The sequence below is a fragment of the Sciurus carolinensis genome, chromosome 2 (genome assembly GCF_902686445.1).
Source record: "Sciurus carolinensis chromosome 2, mSciCar1.2, whole genome shotgun sequence".
In the NCBI taxonomy this organism is placed as follows: Eukaryota; Metazoa; Chordata; class Mammalia; order Rodentia; family Sciuridae; genus Sciurus; species Sciurus carolinensis.
This window is the reverse complement of record NC_062214.1, coordinates 72,960,806-72,977,062: the sequence shown is the minus strand read 5'-3', so window position 1 is coordinate 72,977,062 and position 16,257 is coordinate 72,960,806. Positions and strand designations below refer to the sequence as shown.

General features: G+C 37.4%; 1 pseudogene; it reads right to left on the bottom strand.

Moving 5' to 3' along the window:
* Positions 1 to 2,988: 2,988 nt before the first annotated feature.
* Positions 2,989 to 3,520, bottom strand: LOC124978023 (ADP-ribosylation factor-like protein 5A; annotated as a pseudogene).
* Between the last annotated feature and the right edge of the window lie 12,737 nt (positions 3,521 to 16,257).

The following is a 16,257-nucleotide window of genomic DNA, read 5'->3' as shown; positions in this document are numbered from 1 at the left end:
TATAACCTGTGTTTAGTAGAGATTTCTCTATTTCTATGACTTAGGGCTAAATAATCATACGAGCAAACATAGATTAAGCCTACCTGAGTAGCTTAGGAGGATCTGTAGGCCTTAAACTGACTAAAAATTTCCAACTCTGGCAGTTTCTCTTTATAGTTATCAGGCACTTCTTCCTAAGAATCTCTCTTATGTAGCTTCCTGTCTTTACTTATTCTAGGGGGTTAATACAAGTGTACATCTTAAGTTAAACTTAACTATTGTTTCTTTTTTTTTTTAATGCCCAAGAATGGCTATGTTTTGGTTTTAACTGTTTTGCTAGATGTTCAAGATCAAGCTGGTCAAATTGACCTGTTCCAGTCTGTTAAAGAGTCAGCTGAGTTTCCACAGGGGTAACTCATGGGAACTTGATAGCAGTTTCTTAGCTCCTTTAGTGCCTGCCATTTGCTAGGTAGGGTCCCTTGGGAAGCATCAGGCATGTCTCCCTTTTTTCAATGACCCTCCTCTGTAGCAGGTGCACTGATTGGCTTTTCATCCTCCAGGGGTCTCACCAACTCCCTGATCAGGTCATATGGCCCAGAGTTGCAAAGCTTCTTAGAGAAGTTCTCTTGTTCCCTGGATTCAGGCTGACTCTGAGGCCAAGCCAAATAATGGTTTTCTTGGCCCCTTTATTTTAATCTCGGTCTCTAAGTTCGATCTTAAATATCCAGCAAGCCAGTCTCACCAGTCATAAAGTAAGAGCACTGAGCTTTAACTTTAATGTTTATGACTTTACAGTCATTTACCCCCTTTTATTTAATTGGGATTTATATTATCTGTCCTATAGGTGATGGTTTATTATCTTGAATTAATTTAGGTTGTTTTTGAAGTAGTTCCTCTGCAAAACATAATCAGGCAACAGTGTTTACAAGGAAAATACAAAATGGAATTAACAACAGTAAAAACATTTAGTATGTGTAATAGCTATCTTGAATTTTGGCTGAGCTCTACATTATATCCCGTTTAAGATGATAGTAATTTACAACAACAAAAAGAACCCCAATCTTTTGAATATAACTTTAAATAAGTTGAAGTCTGGCTTATTTGAGAGCCATTCTGACATGTAGTAAGGTGGGAGGTAGAGTCTTACCTCAGGTGAGGAGAAGCTCTTTATAAATCCTAGGTAAAGTGCTCTAGTTCTGAAGCTGATTTTTGCCTCTTTTGCCATGACCAGCATGATCAAACTCTCAGGTCCAATGAGGGACAAAGGAGGATTGGAAAATAAAAATTTATAAACACAGATTTTGAAGATTAAGCTGGGGTTAGGTAGAGCTTTGCTATCTGATGGAGATGCAGATCTAAAGAGTTATGCCAGCAATTTTTATTTATATATGTCTTATTATCAGTTTAAAGACTATGTAAGCATTATTCTTTGTGTTCAGTAAAGTTACAGAAACTAGGGCATCTACGTAACTTTTTCACAGCTACAAAGTACAATGATAGAAGCTTTGTGTAGCTCTCAAGAAAGTTCATTGTTTAAAATTACTATAAGGCAGGCAGGAACCTAGAAGGGAGCTGGTGAAATGTTGTTGTCTAGCAAAAGAATTCCTTCATGCCCAGGAGCTCTGTGCTTGAGATCAAGGTCAGAGCTGATAGGACTCTTGCACAGAGCCTCCCCAGGCAGGGCACCACTAAGCAGCCAGGCATCTTGTGCCCCTGCACAGGAACACTCCCAAGCACTGGGCATGCCACAGCCATGAGGTCATCAGAGACCCCCAATCTCAGTCACTGCTGTCCCATCCTCCACTATCACTCTTATAAGTTTAAAATTACCATTACAGACAAGTTTAGTTTGGAGAACAGTAGCTTGATAAAAATATTCCTTTAAATTTTCTGCTTAAAAGACTTGTATACCTGCAAAATCTGAACACATTTAGTGTACAAAGAAGAGTAACAGTACTACAATTACACTGATGTTTCATATTAACCAAGTTTAAAGACTTGTGTACCTGGAAGATACAGAGAAGCCACTGCATTAACCAAGTTTAGTTTTCAAAGAAAAATTTAGACTCTGTAACATACTACAATACTTTAACAGTTGTTTAACCATATTATATAAACCCCAATTTCTTTAAGACTAATTGCAGACAATAAAATTTAATAGATACAATGTTAAGAGCAAATCAGTGTTCCAAAGAAATCCTTGTCAGTTTAATATATAGAGTAAACCTTTGTTTTATATCAGTACATGAGTATTTGACCTTAGGGAAAAACCTTAAATAGCCTTAACTCATTGTCTCACATATATATAACCAACTTGGTTACACACAAACTTGTTGAAATTTGCCCTTTATTTACATGCAGACTTTTTTAGCACTTACTTAGACCCTCATGTATTTCATCATGCAAACACTTTCTTGCCCAGAAACATTTTTTCCTACTGTATATATTTCCATATGTAGAAGCTTCCATCATTTTCCTATCTGTTAACCTCATTTTTTGTTCACATTTTGAAACAACCCTATGAAATTTCTAAACTTAGACAAATTACTCCATTTTAATAGGATGAAATAGTTTGTTATTTACAGTACTCTAATTGAAACACAGTTGAAAATTTTAAACCCTTCCTACAAAGAATTACATCAGTTTGTTTACCAATTTATGAAAACACCCACATCAGTATATCATCCCATGGAATTTAAGAAGTTAGGAGCTCATCCTTCAGCTCTTTCCTCCCCAGATGTGGCGTTCTCTGCCCCGGAGGCCAGGTAGCTCTGCATGGCCTGGGTCCCCCACGAGCTTGGGTGCCTGGAGGACCCTCAGGAGGATGGCGGGTCACTCCAGAGACCCCAAATGGCTTTACATTGTCCTGAGAGGATTCATTGAGAAAAATTTCAATCACAGCTTTAATAAAGAACTTTGGAAGGAACTAGTGAGAAAGCAAATTGGAAGCTTTCAGGTAAAGTCCAGCACTTTGTTTATACAAAGTCTATGAGAAGAGGTCAGCAGAGATCATCTAATCTTAAGTCCCGACATCATCCATTCAAGTCCTTGGCATAACCCCTCACCATTAAGAGCACAGCATGCCTGGATATGCCACTGATGATCTTTAATAGAAGTTAGCTTCAAAAACTGGGAGATTTCTGCTACACTCATGCATTCTTTAACATCTTGTTTATTAGCAAAAATCAGTAATCCAGCTTTTCTTAGGTCCTCCTGTGCTAACATTTTGTAGAGTTCTTCTCTAGTTACAGAAATCCTCTCTCTGTACTGTCCACAACTACTATTACAAACTCTGTGTTGGTATAATAAGTATTCCAGGAAGAACGAACAGATTCTTGGCCACCAATATCCCACATTAGGAAATGTGTATTATTAATCACTCTCTCTTCTACATTACTTCCTATCGTAGGGGATGTATGTACAACTTCATTCATAGAAAATTGGTAAAGGATGGTAGTTTTTCCTGCATTATCCAATCCAACAATGATAACTTTGTGCACCTGGTGCACAGTCTCCATACTCTGGTGAAGAGAATTCCCATTCTGGGGCAGCGGACCCCCTCCAGCCACCAGGGCCACCTGGCCTCCCCTGGCTCAGGCTGAAGGATAGAGAGACACGCTGGAGCCTCCGCCTCTGCTGCTGTTGCTGCCCTTCCCGCGCTGGCCGCCAGCCCCTTCCAGGGAACCCAAGGGAGGCCAAGACCCAGGCTGCCCTGCCCTGCGCGAGGCCCCGCCACCGCCGCCGCGTGGTCTGCGACCAGCCTCGTGGGCCACCATCCTCCCCCTAAAGGGATGGTCTCCCTAAACTGCCAGGCTGACTTAAAATCCGTCACACTCCTGCTTCAAGATTCAGAGGCACTGGTATTACGGGCACGCACTACTGTGCTTAGCAAGATTCGTGTTTGTGTGTGTGTATACGTGCATGAACGTTTCCAATGAATGAAAAGCAAAGAATAATGACCTGGAATTCCACTTTAAAAAACCTTTGTGCCTCTCTGTCTTCCCTAGGTGAACTCCAGGGCTTAGCCTTGGGAACATTCCATGGGACTAGAAATAGGGAAAATCTCTGTTGCAGTATGGCTGCAGAAAAGAGAATACATTTCTACAAATATTTGTTCTCTACAAATATTCACCAAGACATCAGTTCCTGCATTTTGCAGGATTTGGGCAGTGGAGGGCTCTGTTCTGTAAACTGCAGGTGAGAGATTAACACTAATTCCATTAACTTGGGCTTGGCAACTCCTAGTAGCATTCACCTATGATTGATTACCAAATATGTTATCTTGGAAATACCAATTAAATTACATTTTTTGTCTAAATGAAATAGATATTTATGATTAACCTGTTGAGGAATTAAATATAAGTGACTTGAAATTTTTCTACCTATAAACATAAAGACTGAGTTTTGAGGGATTTTAGTGGGTTCTTTAACACTGAGTCTGTTCTATTGAAAACTTGACTGAGAAGCAGAGATATTGATTCCAGTGGCTGTAATCCAAGGCCAGACTAGATCCTGCAAAAGGAGGCCATTGAAGGTCCAGTTAGAGCTTTCTGGGCAGCCTCCCTGCAGAGGCCCAGGCTGCTCACACCAACCCTGGAAGGAGCTCTTTAGGCTGAGAAGCTCCAGAGCTCTGGAAAGCTGGGGTCCTCAGGCAGTTGTGGTGGGGGACAGGATGGGAAGACTAAGGAATGCCCTTCTTGAGGGTGCAGTTGATGTTGTCCAGGGCTGTCCCCAGAGTGTGCAATGAAGCAAGTGCAGATTTGGGCAAGAAGTGCCCCTGTTCTGAAGGAGTAGTGCACTCGGGGGAGAGAACCCCAGGTAAGCTCTGCAGGCACCCACAGCTCCTGCAGAATAGGGCTGCTTCCCCAGGGAGGGCAGGCAGGGTTAGGAAGAAGCTGGAGGAGAGGGCAGCAAGGAGGGGCAGGGTCAGATCCCAGGTCAGAGTGTTTCACCAGAAGTCAGCCTGTTCTCAGGAGGGGGCAGGAAGAGGAGTCCTGTGCTGGCTCCAGGGGCCAGTGGGTCAGAGTTCAGGGTCCTGGAGGAGGGAGAGAAACTGGAGGCAAGTTTGATTAACAAGTATTTGTTCTGATCCCTGAAAAGAAGTGTGTTGAGCTAATTGCTTATTAGGGAACAAAGAGGGGAAGGATTTCAGGATCAGGGTGTGTCTGCCCTGGTGTAAAGGGAGCATCTTCTGAGCCCTAATGGGAAGGGGTCTCTGTGCAGGCACTGCTCCAGCAGAATGCAGAGGAGGGGGTTTCTTCATCATAGATATTTCCCAGAATTCCCTTTGGCAGTTTCTTTTTCATTGGCCAATCCTAAGTTGCATCCTTTAGAGCAAAGTGAACATCAGTGATGTGCTTGGCTAAAATGAACTCACTGAATGTGAGGAGGGGGTAATGGGAGTCCCTGTTTGTAGCTCTTTGTTCTCAGCAGGGTGGCTGGCCCTCCTGCCTTGCAGCTGGCATCTGTAGAGGGGAGTGCTGTGGAGCCGAGCCCTGGACTTGGGTTTGTGCTGACTCTGGTGCTATCACCAGTAGTTTTGGAGAATGGATTGGTGCTGAGCAAACTCACATGGTAGGTGTCATGTTGAGGGCTGTCTTGGACAAGATGGCACTTGGCAGTGAGCCAAAGGGCACTGGCTACCAAAATAAGGAAGTACCCAAAAAGGCTGCTTGCTTATTAGTTCCTTGGAGACGTATGATGTGTTAACACCAGGCTCAAGGATTGGCTATCTAGTATCATGCTGCACGTGGACAGCTCGTGATTTATGTAGTGTTATGCTGGCATTCCTCTGCATGCTCTCCTGCTTGAGAGAAAGCTTTGCTATAATTGGCTGATAAGCTAGGAGCCTGGGGGAGGAGAGAAGAAGAAGGAAGATAGAGAGAGAACAAAGAAGACAGAGAAACAAGGACGCAATAAATCTCGTCAAACTTAAAAAAAAAAAAAGAAACTAGGAGAACTTGATGTTATATTAACCATTAGCATTTTAACTTTGTAAACTAATCAGATGTCTCTAACAAACACATTTGAGTGATCATATATATGTCAAACCTAATTCACTGATTCTTCTGTAAAAACCAAGATATCAGATAAGTGTACTGAACAGTATCTGTGAAGGGATAGTTATCAAGATGTGTGATCCTGAGGGAGATGTAGAAGGGAATAGGCAGCCAGTGCAGTATGGTAAGTGAGGAGGCCAGGAGCAGGTCCAGAACAAAGGAGCACGGAGAGGGTCTTCTGATGAAGTCAGTGTCCTTAATTAAAGTGCTCATGGACACAAGCGGAGGACCCAACCAGACAGACACTTCCATACTTGTGCTCCTAAGCAGGAGATCCAATAGAAAAACTAAAACAGATGTGGGGACTAAGGCACACCAATCAATAACAGTGAGTAGAGTGTGGGTGGGGAGATGATAAGGAAAGGAGGAAATTCCAGAGACCATAAAATAGCAGGCAAAAACTCCCCTACTGGATTCCCAGCTCTGGGGCCCTTTCTCTTTGGAGAAGCAACAGAGGTTGCTTTTGCAATAAACCTGCTACTTTGTTGGTATCTCTGTGTCATGTTCTTCCATTCGTTGCTGAACAGAGACAATGAACCCAGTACCCATAGACATAACAATCTTAGCATAAGGATGGAGGTCAATGAATAGAATTGTGTGTGTGTTCAAGAATTAATCATTACACTATGAAGAACTAATTTTTAAAGATTGTCAAGTCAACTCAAAGTGAAAAAATATTTTCAACAGATGTTGCTGAAATAATTGGATATTCATATGTCAGTTGGACTCATTTCTCAAACCATGCACATAGCTGACTCAAAATGGATCACACACCTAAATGTAAGAGCTAAATAGGCCAAACCCAAGAAATGCTTGCAATCTAAGGTTAACAATGTGTTCTATGATATGATGCGAAAAGTACAAGTGACAGAACAAAAACAGATATATCAAACTTCATCAAAATCAGGATCTTTAGTGATTCAAAGTGTAACCATAAAAGTAGCAAACAACCCCAAAGAATAGGAGAAAAATATTGGAAAATCTTATAACTGCTAAGTTTCTAGTATCCTGAGTGTATAAAAACTTTTACATCTCAAAAATAAGAAAACCCAATATCCCTATTAAAAACACGGAGAAATTTTTTGAAATGATATTGCTCCAAGAAAGCAAAAGTCATGTCCAAGAAATGTATGAAAACATGCTTGATGCCATTTGTCATTAGGAAAATGCAAAGAACCATGACATTCCCCACAATATATATTTCTACTAAATGAAAAATCAAGTAGGACAAGGTAGAACACTCCATCTGAATTTATTAGACACTCACCAAAAAGTAAAAATACAGAGACTAGTGGTACTAGTGGCATGAAAGACAAGAAGATGAAATAGGTAAAGTACAGGGATCTCTTTAGGTCAGTGAAAAATATACTGGTGGGTACACGATAACATTTTACAAATCCTACACAACTACAAAAGAAGGAATATAAATTTGTATGAATTAATACATTATCTAGTATATTGGTACATTCCAGAGAGGAACACAGAAAAAAATAATGATATCACAAAAGTATGAAATAACTATACTAACAGAAATGGGGGGAAAGAGGACAACTTGTATTACTTAGGGAATAAGTGGAGATTCTTGAGGTCTCCATTCCAGCTTTGGTTTTACCTTCAAAGCTTACTGCATTGACCTCTCAGGGGCTGCACCCAAGGGTTCCTACCCTGTCACATACTGCCTGACCTCCCAGGTCTTCCTTTGAAATCTCAGTAGAAGCTTCTATGACCACTCAATTCTGATGCCAGCTTGAAGAGAATCCAGGGGACCACAGCTACAGCAGCCTCTGAGGGTCTGGGCAGCTGAATACAATGAAATGAAACAGAAATATCTTTCTAGTGCCCCTGTCACAGCAGGGTGCCTCTACACTCTCTTAAGTGAGTTTTCACTTATACACTGGGCCTGCAATGGGTGTGTCCTTGCTAATTCCTGAGATGCCCTCAATCTGTCTTTTCTATTGTCTCTGAGTAAAGTACTTCCCTTTAGTGCTGCAATCTCTTCAACAACCACAACTTACTTGGTCCCAGTTTTACATGTACTTTCCTGACCAAATTGCAGTTTTTTAAAAAATCCATCCTCTCTCCCTCTGAAACCTCGTGAACACAGTCTTTACTCTGTGCATTTCAGCCACTATTCTGGTCTTTTGATTTCCCTAGAGAATCACCCATAAAACTTTGATTACAAATTTCTAAGGCTTCTTTGGCTCTCGAAACTTTTACAAACTTCTACATACCAGTTCCAAAGGCTTCTGAACCACATGCTTAGTTTAGTGAAGTGATGGCCCCACTCTTCAGAACTAATTTCAGTGTTAGTCAGTTTTGTGTCACTGTGACCAAAATACCTGACAACTTAGAAGGGGAAAAATTTACCTGGGAATCACAGTTACAGAGGTTCAGCCCATGGTCAACCAACTTATTTCTTTAGGCCCTGTAGATTGTTCTGAGGCAGAACAATCATATCAGAAGAGCATGGTCAGAATTGCTGCTCAAATCATGGTGGCCAGGAAGCACAGAGAGAGGGGGAAGGGGCTCTAGGGAAGATGAATCCATCCAGAGTTGTCACCAGTGACCCACCTCTTACAGTCACATCCCATCAGCCCAGAGTTACCACCAGGACAATAATCCTTTCAAACTAAAATGGACTGATTATATAATAGCTCTCATAATCTAAGAATTCAACTCTGAACATTGCTCCATTGACAGGAATGTTTTGGTGGACACCTCATTTTCCAAATCATATCAAATGTAAGATAAATAATACTGTGTGCATACTGATAAAAAATAAATGCACAAATACAAGAAATGGAGGAAAATAAAGTCTCCATGCTGAGGGCTTTCAAAGTAATTATACAAAAGAAAATTTATTGATTTTCTATATATCAGAGGTTGAATATGACTCCGCAGTTTTTAAGCATGTGCCATTCATAGTGATTTATTTTCAAAAAGTAAATCAAAGAAACAGAAAAAGGAAATAGTTTCACTGTACAGAAGTCTAACAAAACTATCTCATTCAGGTGACCTAATTAACATCAGCAGTGATAAATCATAATGATTGTATGCAATTTCATTTCACATCTGTGGGCTTCCTTCCCACAGTCCTCTAGGCTAATATAACATGAGAAAAGCTTCAGTGAAATCCCAATTGAGGAATGTCAATCATAAAAGTGACGGATGTCAGTCACATAAAATGAAAAGAGAAACTGTCTTAGCTAAAGGAGCCAAAGAAGACAGAATACCTAGATGTGAGAGAATTTTCTTGATGGAATATAGAAAGAGAAAATGGATTTAAATAAAAATCAAGGAATTCTGAAGAAAGTAAAGGTGTTCATAGATAATAGTACATAATATTTTCTTAATTATGAAAAATGTATCATTAAGTTAATAGGCAAAACATTAGAGAAATTGTGTTTTGGCTACATATAAATTCTCTGTATCATCTTAGCAACTTACAGGTAAGTCTAAAATTTGCTGAAAATGAAAAATAAAATCCAGTTTTTATAAAATGCACTGTCTGGACTTTTTGTACCAAAGCAGTACTTTTTTTTGGTGGAGGGTAACTAGGAATTGAACTCAGTGGTACTCGACCACTGAGTCACATCCACAGTCCTATTTTATATTTTATTTAAAGACAGAGTCTCACTGAGTTGGTTAGCGCCTTGTTAAGTTGCTGAGGCTGGCTTTGAACTCTCCATTTTCCTGCCTCAGCCTCCCAAGCTGCTGGGATTACAGGCATGTGCCACCATGTCCATTCCAAAGCAATATTTTTTAAAGAACATTTAATTTGGAAATAATTTTAGAATTACATAAAGCTTTTAAGAGCCTATCAGTTTTTATATACCCTTTATATTTGGGCATAGTTACCATCTAACTTAATTTTAGCATTTTTATGAAATTCAAAAATTGACAACTCTACCAAATGACTAACTGAACCACAGATGTCCCTTATACTGTTTTCCATTAGTATGACTTTTCATTTCCAGAAGTTAATCTTGGATAGTATATCACATTTAGAGTTAAATATATTACATATTTATTGCTGCATAATAAATTATCACATAGTTTACCGTTTTAAAACCATATATACAGATTACTCACAGTTTCTCTGGGTCTAGATGATGTGTTATACTGAGGTTTCTATTGAAACTCAATTGGAGAAGGATCCCCTTCCAAGCTCATGTGATTGCTGTTAGGAGTCAATGGTTGATGAGGGCTAGATGACTTCACATCTGAATGATCCCAAACCTTAAAAATAATTTAAAATAGATTAATGACTTAAGTTAAGACCTGAAACTATGAAACTTCTAGAATAAAATAGGGGGAATAATTGAGGACATTGGAACAAGCAAAGATTTTTTAATGAAACCCCCAAAACCCAGGAAGCAAAATCCAAAAATAGATGAATGGGATTACACCAAACTAAAAAGCCTCTGTAGAGCAAAGAAAACAATCAACAAAGTGAAGATACAACCCAAGGAACAGAGTTAAAATATTTGCAAATTATACATATGACAAGGGGTTGATATCTTGAATATAAAAGAACTCCAAAAATCCAATAGCAAAGAACAACCCAGTTAAAAATGTAAAATAGATTTGTGAATGGATATTTTTTAATATAAGACATATAAATGACTAATAGGTACTTTAAAAAATGCTCAACATCACCAATCAGAGAAATACAAATCAAAATCACAATTAGATATCACTTCACCCAAGTGAGAATGGCTAACATCTAAAAAAAATCAAACAAATGTTGGTAAGGATGTGGAGAAAAGGGAAATTATGTACACTGGTGGTGGAATGTTAATTAATACAGTCAATATGGAAAAGAATATGGAGATAGCTCAAAAAATTAAAAATTGAACTGCCATATGATTGAGCAATTCCACTATTGGGAACATATCAAAAGGGAATGGAATCATTATGTAAAAGAGACATTTGCTCTACCATATTAATTGCAGCACTATTCACAATAGCCAAAAATGGACAAAAAAATGTCTACCAATGGGTGAATGGATTGAGAAAATGTGGTTTATATATAAATGGAATACTAAACAGCCACATAAATGAATAAAATCTTTCCATTTGCCAGAATGTGGATAGGAGTGGAAACAATTATGTTAAGTGAAATAAGCAAGGCACAGGAAGACAAGTACTACATGGTTGTACTCACAGTGGAATTTTTTAAGTGTTAACCTCAGAGAAGTTGAAACAGAAATTCATGTTACAGTCAGACAGAACTATTGCACAGTGTAGTGACTATAGATAACAAGATGTACTACACCCTTTAAAAAGCTAGAAGAAAGATATTGAATAGTTTCACCACAAATAAATTTTAAATGTTTGTGGAGGGATATTTTAATCTAATTTAAACAAAAGATCTGAAAAGAACAGCTTAGAGAAGGAAAAGTTTATTTTGGCTCATGGTTTCAGATTTTAGTCCATAAGCAGTTGACTCCACAGCTCTGGGCCCAAGGTGAAGCATACTATCGTGGCATAAGGGCATAGCAGAGGAAGACAGCCCAGAACATTGCAACAAAAAAGCAGAGAGACCACTTGGATATCAGGGACAAAATATAATCCTCAGTCATGGCCCCAGTGATGTTTCTCCAGCAACATCCTATCTCATAGTTAACTAATATATATCAGTTGATTAATCTACTCATTAGGTTATATTTCCACCTCTGAAAATTCTTGTGCAATACCTCACACATGAACTGTTGAGGGACACCTCATATTTAAACCCTAACATTCTGGTCCTGGTACCTGAAAGCTCATGCCCATCTCAATGCAATACATTTGGCTCATTTTTGAGATTCCCCATAGTCACAATACTTCCAACATTACCCAAAAGTTCAAAGATAAATTTCTTGAGACTCAAGGCAGACTCAGCCTGAGACTTGTAAAAATCAAAAGCAAGTAACATATATTCAATATGTAATGGCACAGTGTAAACATTTTCATTCCAAAAGGGAGAAATTGGATCATAAAAAGAAGGAATGCAACCAAAGCAAGATCAAAATCCAGCTGTGTAAACAAGTCCTGTACCTCCCTATCCAGCATCTGAGGAAACTGGCATTGTGACATTCACTTCAAAGGGACTGGGTAGCTCTGTGCCCATGGCCTTGCTGGTTTTAACCTCTCTTTTGGCTAGTTTCTGCCTGATTCCTACAGCTTTTCTCAGCATACGTCCCATGGTACTGGCATTTCTTAATCTCAGCAATCTCCACTGAAGCTTGGTGTTCCTTCTCACCTCATATCTAAATCATAACAAGAATAAAGATAAAGAACACATGATCACATCTATTGACAGATATTAAGCATTTGATAAATTGGAAACACAATTATGGTAAGAACACTGAAAAAATATGGCACAGAGAGAACAAACATTATCTAAAATACAGAGCATTCACAAAAAGCTCATATAACAATATATGGTATCCTGACATAAGTAATTTCCCCAAGATTTGAAATATGACATGGATGTCCAGATTACTGGCTCAACAGTGTTTGTATAAGTCAATTAGGCTAGAAAAATAAATATAAGTCCTTCGGATTAGAAAGGACATGTCAAACTATCTTGATGTGAATGACATGCTCTTATGTAAAAAATTCCTAAGGAATATACTAAATGAGATTAGAATAAAAATGAGCTCACTAATGATCCAGTATAAAGGGTTAATAAAATCAACTGCATTGCTATACACTAGCAATTAAAAAAAAAACTAAAACTCAGAAAAACTTTTACATTAACAATAGCATCAAAAAGGAAATATACTTTATACACAAAGTAGCACAAATCCACTGTAGCATATTCATATATATATATTGCATAACTTGGTCAATTTCAGTCCACTTCCTCCCTTTTCTGGTTCCTCCTTCCATCTCAATTCCCTTTCTCTACTCCATTGGTTTCACTTCTATTTTCAGGGGATCTCCTACCCACTTCCCCCCCTTATTTTGGTCTAGCTTCTGCATATGAGAGAAAACATTCACACCTGACTTTCTGAATCAGGTTTGTTCCATTTAGCATGGTATTCTTCAAGTTGATTCCATTTACTGGAAAATATCACAATTTCATTCTTCTTTATTTATATCTGTAAAGCAAAAATAAAAAAATTAATAGAAGGAAGACAAGTAGAATAGAGGAAGTGACATGTGAGGGAAGGAGGGAAGAGAAAGAGGAAGTACCAGGGACTGAAGTGGAGCAAATGATATTCTATGCATGCATGATTAGGTCAAAATGAACTCCATTATTAGTTACAGCTGTAATACTCTGATAAAAACATTTAAAAATAAACTATAAAATAAAAAGGAAATTACTTAGGAATAAATTAAGAATATATCTTATATGTTCATAGAGAAAATTTCAAAATCTATTCAAAAAAATCAAGTTCTAAAAATTAAAAATATCATTTTACTATTGAGAGATGGCTTAATATTGTTAGAATATCAATTCTTTCCAAATGGATCTCAGATTCAATATAACTCTGATGGAAATACTGACTTCCTTTTAAAGTTCTTTTTTCCAGTAATTGGCAAGATGATTCTAAATTTCATATAGAAATGAAAATTCTGCAGAAAAATGATCCAGTATAAAGGGTTATAAAACAGGGTTATAAAAAGTGATGCATAAAAAGAACAAAGTTGGAACACTCAACTCATAGTTCTTAATTTCAAAACTTACTACTAACGAATAGTAATGAAGATATGAAGATACAGTGGTATCAATTAGATATAAACATACGATACATTGGAATGGAATTGAGTGTCCAAAAATTAATGCTTACACTTATGATCAACTGATTTTATAGGGCGTCCACATTAATTCAATATTTTTAAACAAAATTTTTAATGAAAAGTCCATATTCACATGCGAGGTGGACTCCTTTACACTATATACATATGTAATTGACTCAAAAAAATATAATAGCTAAAACTACAAACTCCATAGAATATCATATGTTCTCAGGTAAAATAATGGATTCTAACATATGACATCAAGATACAAGGGTTAGTGGGAAGAAAAATGAACTTCATCAAATTTGTTGTCCTGTGATTCAAAGGACAACATTAAGACAACCCAATGAATAGGGAAAATGTTTGCAAGTCATACATATGATAGAAGTATATTATATAGCATACAGAAAATCTCCTTATATTCCTAAAATAAACAGGAACACTACTAATGGAGAGTGGAAAAATTGTTTGACTAGACATTTCTCAAAAAAAACTATGAAAATGTCCATTAAGTCCATAAAAATGTTTAAAACCTTTAATCCTTAGTAAAATAAAAATTTAAACCATTAAAACATACAGTTTACAAATATTAAAGGCATACTCATAAATGAATGAATCCAGTTTGAAAAATCTACATATTAAGTAGTTTCACTTATATCAGGGAGATGATAAAACTAGAGAGAAAGTACAGGATGAGCAGTTATAGTAGCTCAAAAGTGTAATTTTATAGGTGGGAAAACAGCAAATCTCTTTTGGGCAGTGAAATTATCCTCATGTGATAATGTATAATGCATTAATGCTATTTTTCCAAATCTTAGAAAACTTTACAACAAACGAGTTAATCTGCTTGCAATTAAAAAACCTAATTCAGTATGTGGGAGGATCCCAAGGAAGGATGCAGACAAAAATTATATAATTGTATGAAAAAAGCCCATTTGAAATTGGTTGGTGCCTATTCACTGCAACTCACCAATTTTGTTCTCCTCGTTACCTGTTGAAGTTGACTGTTTTTTTTTAATGGTACCAGAGATTGAACCCAGGGGCACTTAACCACTGAGTCACTTTCCCAGTCCTTTTTCGGATTTTATTGAGAGACAGGATTTTGCCGAGTTACACAGGGACTTGCTAAGTTGCTGAGGCTGGCTTTGAACTCAGGATCCTCCTGCCTCAGTGTCCTGAGGCACTAGGATTACAGGTGTGTAACACCATGCCCAGTTTTACTGTTGTTTTGAATTCTTGTTTTACTGTTGTTTGTCCCTACTCTCTTATTTGTTATTGTTTTCCCTCAAGTTTGTATTCCTAAATAATATTTTGTGCAGTTTTTCCTCATCTACAAAAATTGGTAAGTATAGGGTCTAAATCAATACCTAATCCTAGTCAATTTATGAGAAGCCATCAGACACATCTGGATTGTTGGACATCTTACAAATAATAGACCAGCTGTTTTCATAAGAGTAAATGTCATAAAAAATAAGTGAAGATTGAGAAACTGTTGCATAATGAACAGAAAAGTTATAAGAGAGTCATAAATACAGTGGATATGAATCCACCTACATCAGTAATCACTTTGAATATCAGTTATCTAAATGCAACATTAAATGTAAATTAAATGACAGACTTGTCAGAGCAGAAGAAAGAAGTCTCAAGAATAGGTATCTGTATAAGAAAGCCACTTTAAATATAAAGACACATGAATGAAATGTAAATAGGTGGCACATATATAGATAAAATTATAACACACTAATTAAAACAACAATAATGATAAAAATGATAGAAGGAAGATCAATATAATAGTAAACAGATCAGCGGGAGGGAGGGAAAGAGGGAAAGAGACAGAACTTTTAAAATTTAAAAGAATATAAACAAATAAAATTGATAAACCCTTAGCCATACTACTCAAATTACTTAAATTCATGATGAAGAAGGAAATATTGCAATGGACACTAATGAAATACAGATGATAATCAGAAACTATTTTGAAAAATTATATTCTAATAAAATAGAATTGCTTGAAGACATCCACAAATTTCTAGAGACATATGACCTACCCAAATTGAATCAGGAGGACACAGAAAATTTAAACACATTAATTTCAAGCAATAAAATTGAAGATGCCTACCAACGAGGAAAAAGCCTACCAACAAGGAAAAGGATCAGACAGATTTTCAACTGAGTTCTATCAGACCTTCAGAGAAGAAATAACATCACTACTCCTCACATTATTCCATAAAATAGAAAAGAACACTTCCAAACTCATTCTATGAAGTTTGATACCAAAAGCAGACAAAGACATATCAAGGAAAGAACATTTCAGACCAATACCATAGATGAACATAGATGTGAAAATTCTTTTAAAAAATACTGGCGAACTGCATACAAAATCACTTTAAAAAGATAGTGCACCATGATCAAGTGGGGTTCATCCCAGGATGCAAGTTTGGCTCAACATATGGAAATCAACAAACATAATTCATCATGTCAACAG